The following is a 12,576-nucleotide window of genomic DNA, read 5'->3' on the forward strand; positions in this document are numbered from 1 at the left end:
TTGACTGATTGAGGACATACAAAAACTCCAAAGTTGTTCAATCTAATTATCTAGGAGGGTGATAGCGTAAATAGATCGAAATTTCCTTTGGCTTCAAGTAGTATTGTAGTTGTCTTATTGAAGGCACGCAAGAACTTGAAGGATGCTCAAGCTACACACTGTGTATAGGAATGCGTTAGTGTATTCTGGACCAGTTCGTATCGCCTTCTCATTCGCCTGTCGCGCTTGGCGTCTTGGTGAATAGCTCAATTGTGTCATGGGTAAGAGAACCTATGTGCGCATGATATTGACCGTTGTAAACTCTCCTCGGGCGTCTAGTGCAAGTACGGTGGCGATGTGCACGAGACACTCTTAAAAAAATAAGTCACTGCACTCTGACTCTCGCACAGAAGGTTGTACTTTTTTCTGCATGGGTTAATTGAGTTCATTGGTTAGTTGCCCGCGGTGGCAGGAGCTGCAGGGAAGCTTTGAAGTTTAGATCAATGGTTAAGACGTCGGCCTTGGAAGCGTGAGAGACTAGGTTGAAGTCGAAGCGTTGTGATTAAAGCTTTTTTTTTCCCATGAATAATTTTTTTCGCGGGGGGGGGGGGGGGTTACTTTACAACGGCTAGTTTTGTCGAGTAGTAGGGCGCTGTGAAGGCGTGTAAACATTTTAGTGTCAGAAAGGCGTACGGATTGTCCGTGCGTCTTCAAATTAATTAAATGGTTAACACGTCAGCCTTGGGAGCGTGAAAGACTATATATATATATATATATATATATATATATATATATATATATATATATATATATATATATATAGGTTCAAGTCGAAGCGTTGTGATTAAAGCTATTTTTTCGCGTAAATAATTTTTTGGAAAAGGGGGAAGTAGGGGAACAGCCGAACACGTTAACAATGGTTATTTTTGGCGAGTGGTAGGGATGCTGTGAAGGCGTGTAAACATTTTAGTGTCATCAAGACGTACGGATTGTCCGTATACGTCTTTATGTCACACAGAATAGATGATACGTATTAAATGGTTTCCCAGGCGGTGTTGGGAGTCGAACCTGCATACTCCGCTCCGAAGGCCAACATCTCAAGCAGGCGCGAAGCCAGAAACTTTTGCGGGGTGGGGTAACTTTTTTAAAATGTTCATTTTTCACTCTCTATGCCATGGGTATAGAAAAACTTTGTTTAGGTGCGTCGGGGCGTGAACTAGCGCGTAGCGGGCCGCTCCCACGTCGGGACAGGTTAGGCCTAACCTGTCCGCCACATCAGCACCTCGGACACGGGCCCGATGTGCTGCCCTCTGGCTAGGCCCCTGATCTGAAGCTTTAAGCCATACACCAACGCCCACAGATCACTAATGCATCTATGCCATGCAACTGCGTTGTACCAGCGATAAAGAAAGAATTGGCTTGGCTCTGCTTTGCCAGGACATGCGTATAGCGTGAGCTATGGACTGACGGTCGGACTAGCGAACAGCCAGCCCACTAGTCACACGTCGCTATCCTGAAGCTTGCAGGACTTCTCCGGCATGCGGGCTGTGCGCTGTGTGACGTCACTACTCCTCGGGCATGCGCAGCGCGTCCCTCGATAAGCCACGTGAAACCGCTCAATCTCGGCCAGTGGAGCTTACACTACAAAACAATACAAGGATAACACTTTCTGCGCCATCTCAGCGAGAAAACAGCAAGTCCGCCCGACCCTAAGTCCCGTAACACGAATATCACTATAATTAAACGCATACGAAACAATAAAGAGCTCGTGATGCATAAATTCTGGTGTCGGCGTCACTGGTTGTGAGCGAAGTAAGGAAAAAAATACAAATAAATAAACAAATATTAACAATAAATCTTCTATTCAAGAGAGATTCGAACCCAGAACGTTGGCGAGTAGAGCAGGCGTTCAACCACAGAGCCACGCCTCTGCCTGCGACCTCTCCGAAAAAAAAAAATCCACGCATCCTACAACTCGAGCTATGTAATCAATATTGAAAAGGATCTAAATGAGTCTGAATTGACGGTAGGTGTCATATAGGCTGTGAGGAAATATCTACAAGTGGCACTGGGTAGCCAGCCGGAGAACTGGCTAACCACCCGTCCTTCCGCTTATTTCTTTCCACCTCCTCCTCCTCCTTCTCCTCTACAGATGGCCTGGGAATGTTGGCGCGTGTCGGCACGTTATTTAGGAGCACGCTTAAAAAGTTCTAGTGGTTGCCCATAATACCATGTCTCATATGTAAGTTGCTTTTTTTCTTCCCATTCAGTTTTACATTTACTTCTCATTTTATTTACTTTATTTTACTTTCCATGGGAGGTAAAGTTGGGCTAACGTTAAAGCTAACGTTGGGCTAACGTTGGGCTAACGTTGGGTTAACGTTAAAGTTAGCCCAAAGTTGGGCTAACGAAAAACGAGTGGTGGCAACGTTTCTTTTAATGTCACAAGGAAAGCGAACATACTGTTTTATTCCATCATAATTGAACACGGCCATGAGTGATTCGAAATCCTTCGCGCAAAATATGTGTTATATTAGAACAAAAGGCAACTACCGTAATACCATTATTGCCAAGTGAGTCGCTGGCTGACTGACGGCCCGTAGTGGGTCGGCGTCACTCATCCAACGAGGCACATTCAGAAGAAAATAGTGCAGTGTCTAAAAATATATTTCTAGACACTGTAAAAATATGGTATTGATTTAATTTGTTATCTATCACTAATAAAAAGCACTCGAGCATCATAACTTCATAAAAACTTGTAGTGTTTTTACTTTATAGCGTCCATTATTCTAAAGTTCCATAACATTTTTTCAGGACGACTTGATTTTCGGCCATTCCCCCGCAGTGGGCGTGAACCACAGTAGAAGCCGAAATAAGAACACGTATACCTAACATGTCCACATAATTATATACGTATAAAATCAGATTATTGCTCTGTTCTAAAAATAAGTTCGTTCATGTAAATATTTGTATGCATTACATTAAGCACCACACTTTCCTAGGCTATCGGTAATCTTTCTGTTATGCCTCCATCATTCCAAATCTGAACAGTATATTTTGAAACCACTCGATTCTTGGCCAATCCCCCACAGTGGGTATGCGCCACTAACAATAGGAGAACAACAACTACCCGAGCATGGACGAAGCCGGTGTGCGGATCGAACAGCGGGGTCGCGCCGTCCTGCTGCTGACCAGCAGTCGTCTGTACGCCCTCGCGTCACTCGTTCTGTTCGCCGCCCTCGTGGCCGTCGGCCTGGTCGCCTACTTCATGCGACTCGTGGCCGGAGTGTCCGCAGCACTCAACGCATCCACGAGCGTCAAAGCCGCCACGGACTTGACCCACAGGAGCTCCAGGGCCATGTGACCTCTCGTCGCCGCCATCTCAGTGCGTCACGAAGATCAGCGAGCTGCGACCGCACTTCCATCGAAGTCCCCCCAGAAGCGTTTCTCGGTGCGAGCCGCCCAGGGTTTGAAACCGACGGCCCGTTCATGGGCGGTTTGAGTTCCGCCCTTTCCTCGCCTTGCGCACCTTTCATCCCGAGCAGCCCGAACGTCGTAGGGCGGAAATCACGCGACTTTCCTTCCCGAAATCTTTGAGACCTCGGCAGAATGCGCCCGTCTCGTCGGTTGGCGACTTTCCCGTCAGAGTCCGTGGGGCGAGAGACTGTGAGAGACCCTCGAAGACGACAAAGCTCAAGCCGCCTTTTTCCCACCGTCGAAACTCAGCGTTGTTGTTCATGAATGACGAAGTGATTCCCTGAGACAGTCGAAAAGTAACCGGCCATAGATAGACTGCTGCTCCAGGGACCCTGTTCGCACCCTTCACACCCTCTCTCGAGCTTTCTACGTAGATACCGTACGCTGCACTTTTGGTAACCATTAAAACAACGTCTGTATTAGTTTGGGTTGCTGGAACGCACCATAAGAACATACTTTATAAGCGCAATGTTCACAGCATTTGTCCATATTCTTCATCTGCATACTCATCATCATGGCGAGCATCGTCCCCTTTTTAAGCGTTGTTCTGCCTAATAAACGTCGTCGCGACCCCAACGCTGCCACTGCCTTGCAGAGTGGTAATGTATTTACAAAATATACAGGGATAAGTAGAAGCAGCTGCAGCCAAGATGGCGGAACTCCAAGAACACGAACGCAATCGCATTCATCGTCTGTCTGGTGCTTCTTACGCCAGATGGCGTGTAACAATAGCAAGCTGAAGCGCAGACTCCCAACACCGACTATGCATTGCGCACACGCAGACACCCATGCGCTGCGTTGCCACAGACTATGGAACTGTCACTGGCTCCTAAATAATGGCAGATCACATGCATTAATTGGGAGCATCCGTGTCTTGTGATACGAAGCACTCAGCGAGAAGTAATTCTGCATTTTTAACGCGACAGCGTTAAACAGCTCGTTTTGCGAAAACTCCGGTGTGGGCTGGTTTGTTGTGAGCAAAAAAAAAAAAAAAACATCTTTTCCATCACCGAAAAATCAAGATGCAAATAATATAACTTTCCTGGCCCCAGAGGGGATCAAACCAAGGCCGTTTGCGTGGCAAGCAGATGTTCTACTACACAGTCGTAGGAGCCTGCTTGTATATAGTTACAATAAAAATAACATCCTCTACTCGGACATGCAGTGAAAAAAGTTTTCATGCTTTACCAACACACGCGTTTTGCATTCACAATAAAGCATGTGATATCGCAGTAATTTCGCGTGATACAAGCGTATACATTGCCATCGAGCGTCGTGCATGTTGTCGTAACGACTTCGTTATTTAAAGCCTACTATCCTTTGCAAAAGGTCCACACTTTACTGCGCATATGCCCTTAAGGCCACGTAGAGGGTGCATTACACATTACCCATTACACAGAAATATACGAAAGCTTCACTGACACAAGCTATATTTGAACTTTGTCGATCCCGTTGTAATATTCAACAATTTCAACTTCTCGAGTACGAAAGAAATATATAATAAACTTCAAACAATAAAAAAGAATGGACTGTGTGGTTGAAGTACGCAATGGGGATAGAATATTTCTATAGCATTCAACTCTTAAAGGCGAAGCTTAAGGATCCCACAATGTCACTATAAATCGCCCCCTCAATATCAAAACCAAAAGTGTGCGCATGTGTATGTGAGTGTGTTTTATGGTAGCGATATTAAAGACATATTTGATGCATTCCCAGGCACCACAATACTCCTTTTAAGGTTCTCGACGCCAGTGTTTTTTTTATGTCGAGCAGTAATCTGAAAATATCTTGTGGCAGTAGGCCCAACCTGAAATTCAAAACAAGCTTGCATTTCATGTTGCTGTGGTGTTGTCACAATGCGGACGAGAAGGACATGCGCGCGCATCATCAGCCACAACAAAGAAAGCCTGGAAACTATCTATTGTATATGCAAATAATACGGAAAAAGATGGCTATATACTAAACACGTCAGATTAGAATTTCAGTGTACCCGGAAAGTATAGGAATAAAGCCAACCTGAAGTTTTCGGTGTAGTGAATTTCGGTGCAAACGGTAGATACCAATGGCAACGCTGGTGTTTATGGCAACCAAAAAGAGAGACGACAGTCATGGTTATAGTTAGGAGATTGCACCTAATGTGACGTACCGCGGTGTGCCATGGGCAGGCCATTCGGTATTCTGGCCGTAAATATTTATTCCATCATTTCGAAAACTTGCGATTGCAAATCCAGAGGTCGCTTGGCTAACTAGGCGTAGCCATGCAACGCTTCAGCTGAAACGCCTGCACGCCGTCCACGAACATGCATATCGATCGATATTTGCAATCACGCGCACATTCCGCACAAGTGGCATTCGTGAGTTACCGCAGTTTCCTTCTGTTTGTTATTCAAATATGGCGGCACTCGTCCGAGGCTTGCTCATTAAGTCTGGCATTACGAAAATCGAGTTGCTGGACAAGCAGATATGATTTATCCAGTCTTTCAAGCCACCCAACCAAAGCCACGGGAAAAAACAGCGCGTTATAGACTCGAAAACCTACACCATTATTTAATACAAACCTTACACGATATATATAAACATGTGAAATAATACCAAAAAAAAAAAAACACCTGGTCTGCGCGGAACGCGCAGCACCGTCACAGCGAAAGCTGGAAGAGCGGCCTTTCAAAGCATTTTTTTAAAAACTGTTCGGGTAACTGCTGCAAGTACACTTGCTGGGTACCCACTACGACATAAATCTGGATAATTTTTTTTGTGTCCGGAATTCAGTATGTTATCCATAAATCTTGGGATAAGCGTACGTGGTGTCCGCTACGCACTTGCAAGTAATTTTGTACAATTTTTGTATCAGTGGCTGACGGCGATGAAGAATTCAGCCTGAAGTGGGTATGCGTCACAGTAATACGTTATCAAGAACAAGCTTTTGTGGTTGGTTGGAGCATTTGACGACTTACTCGTTACGCAATTTACATTGTGAGACGCCTCGTTTTCCCTTTTGCTCTTACAACACGCTTTATTACTCCTATTGACTCAATTCCTGTTCCGACATCAAGCCTGCCTAAGGCTATAGTTTGCACACGCGTTCCAAGCACCGACATGGCTCAGTCTTATAATACTGGCCCATGGCACGTAGGGTACCCGGATTCTAAGCCCTTTTTTTATTTTACAAAGTACCTTTTCTTATTTCGTGCGATAGTGGTTACGGACACCGGCGGCGGCGGAGAACTATAGGGCTTCGCACATGACCCATGTTGTGATCTCACAACAGCTTTCGCTGTAAAAATGTTTTGAAAACTTTGTTCACCGAAAACATTGAAAAACACTTGCGATTGCACAACATCAGAGGAAACATTTGCGATTGTACAAGAATCGCAGTTACGTTACAGTGGGCCCTTCGCTTAACAACGGTGACATGATTTAGCTTACTTCTTTCACTTTTTGTACGTCTGCTTCTCTATCTTTTCAGCTGCGCGGTTGGCACAGCGTCAAGTGCGCTGCAAGTCCTTGCCGCACAGACTATCGCGTAAAATGCGTGCGTATGATACTAAGTGATAAGTGATTGGCATAACATAGATGATAACGCCTCTCGACGCGCGCAACCACGCTTTATTGTACTGCCTACGTTGACCTATTCTATTTTATTTGATATCGAAAGCCATCACCGTTGATGTCACCAGAGAAAATAGTATATAAAGGAAAAAACCAATGACACGCGCCATATGTGACATCATTCCTATTTTATAAGATCTCGCGTCTTTCATCAACTACAAGTACCGCTTTCTAGTTTATAACATCTTGCATCTTTTCATCATCAGCTACAAGTACCACCATCTAGTAAACACTACAAGAACTAAACGAGAGGTGGCTACATACAGGAGACGGTACCGCCATCTAGTGAACACTGCAAGAACTAAACTAGAGGTGGCTACATACAGGGGACGGTACCGCCATCTAGTGAACACTGCAAGAACTACACTAGAGGTGGCTACATACAGGGGACGCACAGCCCACGCCCTAAGGAGCTTCGCCCCTAAAAGGTAGGGAGGTCAACCAGTCGGGGATAACCAGCTTGCTACTCCGCGCGTCAGAACGGGATGGGGGAGATTGAGAGAAGGAGAGAAGAGAGGGACGAGAGCAACAGAACTTTACACAGCACATGCCTAAGCACCTATAGCCAGTAAGTGTCCATCAACCTGGCGCAAAAACGCGACATCCAGGCCCGTTTTTTTTTTTTCTTTTTAACCTCACCAGTCCCTCGGTCGCCTTCAGCTGCAATATCCTTTATCGATAACTTCCTAGAAAAGATTCAACACCCGTGTGTCTATTATCAAGGCATGTATAAAAGACGCCAGTAACTGCCTCTGCACATTACAGACCGGAAGTCACATATAGTATGTGGCGTAGCGTCCCCTCGCAACTACAGGCATCGAAGATATATATATAGTCAAGAAATACCTCGGAGTATACTGCGGGGTATTTCTTGGCCTTGTATTGAGACCGCATGGTCTTTGTGATCATTTAATACCATCAATCACTATATTGTTGGACTAAATCCTAGTCCTAGAGCCTCGCCTTCCCTTGTACATATATCTGCCAGCCGCTGTATATTATCTTGGCTGTCCGCAAACAGGACAATATTGTCAGCATAAAATAGACCTGGAAGTTTCTGCTCAACCATCGCGCCAGCCTGTTTGTGTGACAGATTAAGCCCAATGTCACTACCTTCTAGCGCTTTCCCGTCATCAACGGTACAGCATGAATGTATATATATATATATATATATATATATATATATATATATATATATATATATATATATATATTCAAGTAGGATCTCCGTGAGCAGTCACAGCGTGGTTTATTTCGACGTTTCAGCCAGAGTCTGGCCTTCATCAGGATTGAGAGTACAGTTTGTTGGTTCTCAGCTTTATACAATCTTAAATGAGAGAGGGTACGTGAAAAAAATAAGAGAGAGAGGGGGCATAAATAAATAAAGAAAAAAAATGCAATAAGATCATGAGGTGGACTCTCCCGGCCGCCCCCTTCAATCCCCTTTCTTTTTTCCCTTCCCTTTCTCTTCCTTTCTTTATTTCTCTTTTTTTTCTTTTTTTCTGACATTCACCTTTAAGATGTCCACGGTGTGCGTATCCTTCCTTTTACTAACGTATTGTTCCCGACGAGACGGCGACGCATGGCTCTGGTGGTTCAGTGTGGGGAAAAAGAGCTTTTTGTAAGAAGTTTAAGCCTTTAACTACTCAGCGCTTCCTGGACATCTCGTTGTTGAGAGAGGGGCGCCGCGTATTGCCGCAGTGGCTGGCAAGCGGGTGCAATGTCAATTCTGGCCCGCTTCTGGATTCTGCACGGAGTAAGGGGCCTACCGATTGTGCACAGGGTTGCTGTTGGGCATGTCATGCTTGACATAATTGATTGGTGAGAATCAATAAAGAAGAAGAACAATGTACATGCTGTGGAATATAGCTAAGAAATGGTGGAACATGTGCTCATTGAATGTGGCGATATCCACCCAGGTATACGTGTGGGTACAAGCCTACACGAGTCTTTGGGTTTTAGGGACAACCATGGAAGGCTGAACACGTCCGAGATAGAAGCAAGTAAGAGGCATTGGTGGCGGAAAAGAGATAAAGGACAGAAATAGTGGGGGAAATGGGGTCATTCTGCCTGAAGAGGCAGAGAGATGGACCGTGAGTGTATATTTTTCTTTGTTATAATAAGATCAATTTAATCGAAGTAAATAAGGCATTAGGTCAACCCAACATAAAAGGAAAGTTTGCATTTCGTTTATTTGTTTTGTTTTGTTTTCTTCATAATCATATGGTGGTTTTGGGACGTTAAATCCCACAAATCAATCAAATAAATCAATCAGCTGTTTTGTTTTCTTGCGAGTTTGGTGGCACACATGTCACCACCCCGTTATCCATCCCTCCATCCATGGTCAGTTGACACCCGCGCCGCTACGCAACTCGCGTAAATCGCTCGCACCGCAAGCTGTGTGCACACAAACGAACCGTCGAACGTACAGAAGCCGGATTTGTTGAAAAAGAAAAAACAAAGAAAAAAACAAAGACGTGTGTCAGTCACACTCGTGTAGCCCAGAGCCGGCGCGCAGCGAAGCCCCTTAAAACGCTCGTTGCGAGTATCAATTACAAAAACGGAGCAGTATTGCAAATCACCGTTTATGAAAACTGTGTCACGTGATCGCCGACGCGTCATGACTCACGAATAAAACTCCGATGTGGCCATTTAAGCTGGTTTGAACGCGCGTTCTGCGAACAACGGTTTCGCAAATCGTGCAAATTTCATAGCGTGCGCTACGGACAAGTCTTTGTTTAGTCTCGCTACCTGCAGACACCAATGTGCGGATTTGGCTGTACGAAAATTGCAACTCGAGCGAGTTCGTACGGATTCGTCTTGATTTTAACAGTGCACTGGTCAAAAGTAAGGGCACAACACTAGTCCTCGTTCTCCAGTGCGCTGTTAAAATCAATATGCGGATATGGCGTGCAAAATGCAATGAAAACTCGCTCATCTTACTAAATTCGTTGCTAATGAGGGTAAACCGACAACGGGCTATACGCGTTCTGTCGCTTACGGAATCCACTTTGGGAACCCACGCACCAAAGCATCAAGGAGACTCAAGGAGCATCAAGGAGCAACAAGGTACTTGGCTCACAGCAAGACGCGCACGTAGGTGATCGCACGCAGCAGAGTCGACTTGAAAACCCGCTTGCGGCCTGAATGTCCAACGACACGGAATGTCCAATAGTGGACATTCCGTCTCGGTGGACATTCCGTCTCGTTGGACATTCCGTCTCGGTTGGACATTCCGGCTCGTTGGACATTCCGGCTCGTTGGACATTCCGTCTCGATGGACATCCCGTCTCGTTTGGACATTCAGGCTCGTTTGGACATTCAGTCTCGGTTGGACATTCAGGCTCGTTGGACATTCAGTCTCGCCCGTCACGTGACCCATTGGACATTCCGTCTCGTTGGACATTCAGGCTCTGAATCGTGAAAACCGCAGCGACCGAAGAACGCGCGACGCACAACAAAGAACGTGAAAGTCAACCCCAAAGTGGTTCTAAGAGAGAGAAAGGAAGAGAAAAGTGAGCCCCGTAACTGTCTGCTTCAACCCCACCACGCCTGCCACTTGGTGCTCGGTGGTGTTCGCTAAGTGGCGCCAGAACACACTGCCTAGCAGTACAGTCTCGATGCGCATATTTTTGCGGAGTCACGCACGTTTATACAACAGTCCAGAGAAGATTATGGCAGCCCCATGGGAGCCTTCGTCACCAGAAATGTGAGAAAAAAAAACACTTGCGCGCATCTGATCGGAAAATTATGTAGGCAACTTAGCCTTTTTTTTTTCATTGAAGCTGAGGTTGGCACCAAAATTCTTGCTTTTCAGGCTGTTTCGGAGCAGTTCGGCGCAATTTTCGCTATTTTTATGCTTTTGGAGCAGCTTGGCGCAAGAAAACGTAAACGTATAAAAAAAACGCAATATGCGCAGCTGTCTCACCCCTGGTAATATTTGTCGGAGTTTAAAATCCGAAAAGCAGATCAAATTGCGAGGGACGCCGTAGTGGAGGGCTGCGGTAATTTCGTCCACCTGAAGTTCATTACTGTGCACCTGAATCTCAGCACACAGGTTTCAAACATATTTGCCTCCATCGAAAATGCCACCGCCACGGATTCCGCCCCGCGACATTCGGATCACCTAGGCAATGTACTAATGCGGGTGCTCGTCTCACTGGCGAGTCGTGTGTTGCCGTGCGTAAACTAGTATACAGTACAGGTCACTGGTCAGCACATTTGTGTAAAACACAAAAAAGGCGCGCTCCGGACTGCACTGAAGACGTTTTCTGATTGCCAATATGTTTAAAGAGCCGAAATTCTCACAAATGCAAAGCCACCAAAGTTAAGTGCTTAAGTGTAGGCTAACAACAACCAGATATCGGTACGGCGCTAAAAGCCATATCAGCACATGCCGGCAAACATCTAAGTATGTTTGTCGCCACACGACAAGGATCCTATATATATATATATATATACACGACCGGCCATTCGTGTAGGCTCCCAATATACACAACAGACTTGGCACACTCTCACACGTACACAACGACACATGACGCGTCCATGAGCGCCCCAGAGGAGTGACTTCGATTACGCGGGCTTCCTTTGCCGGGCTCTTTAATCCCACAGGGCACGCAGCGTGGAAGATTTATGACGGCAAAACGAGCCTTCCCCGCCTGCTTTCGTTTCTCCCATACAGAAGTCTCTCAATCGCGTTTTTTTTTTCTTTTTGTCATTGACCTTAAAGTCACCTGACAAGGCGTAGCCAGTTGAAGCCGATCGCTTTTCCAATGACGTCCTATGTGACGTTTAACTTAGGGTCACGTGAACCCAAGCGGTTGAGGTGCAAATAGACTCTCCCGCCTCCGCTCGAGCTCTTATACACTGGGACTCTCAGGGACCAGTCCAGCCCTTACAGATCAGATGGCATACCTGATCCCATACACTGACGCATTACAAAAAGAAAGGCTTGCACGGAGTAAATATCCCTCGTCACATCCTCAACTCAGTAAGACCGCACAGGTAGCCTGGCGCCACGTTACAAACATTATTGCATCCCAACCCACGTGTATTCTGCAAAATCATCCATGACAAGTACCCACATGCAAGCTATGCAACACTAAGCTAGCTACACTATCATGGGTGGAAGGTAGCACTGTCTAGCCGGACCGGGGGGTCCAAGAGGGCCTGGTGGCGCGCGCAAGGACCGGGGCACAAGCCAATGGGGTCCCGGACTATAGGTACAATCGTGAGCAATATGAGCCCGAACACGCGAGCGCGTGGCAAATAGCCTCAAAACCGAGATAACGTGGATGGCGCTGCCGAAACCGGGGTGCTATTCTGGACATAGTCGACTTCCACCATGTTGTCAGATTCCGCCATTTATCGATGCTATAATTGATCAAGTTAGCTGCTAGGACAGGCTCCGGTTGGCTTAAAATGTCGCCATTACGAAACTTGACAATATGGCGGAATCAGTGTCCAGAATGGCATCCCCGCGTGGGAAAGCAGGGGCGCTGTTCCACTGTC

This window comes from Rhipicephalus microplus, chromosome 4 (assembly GCF_043290135.1).
Source record: "Rhipicephalus microplus isolate Deutch F79 chromosome 4, USDA_Rmic, whole genome shotgun sequence".
NCBI classification, from domain to species: domain Eukaryota; kingdom Metazoa; phylum Arthropoda; class Arachnida; order Ixodida; family Ixodidae; genus Rhipicephalus; species Rhipicephalus microplus.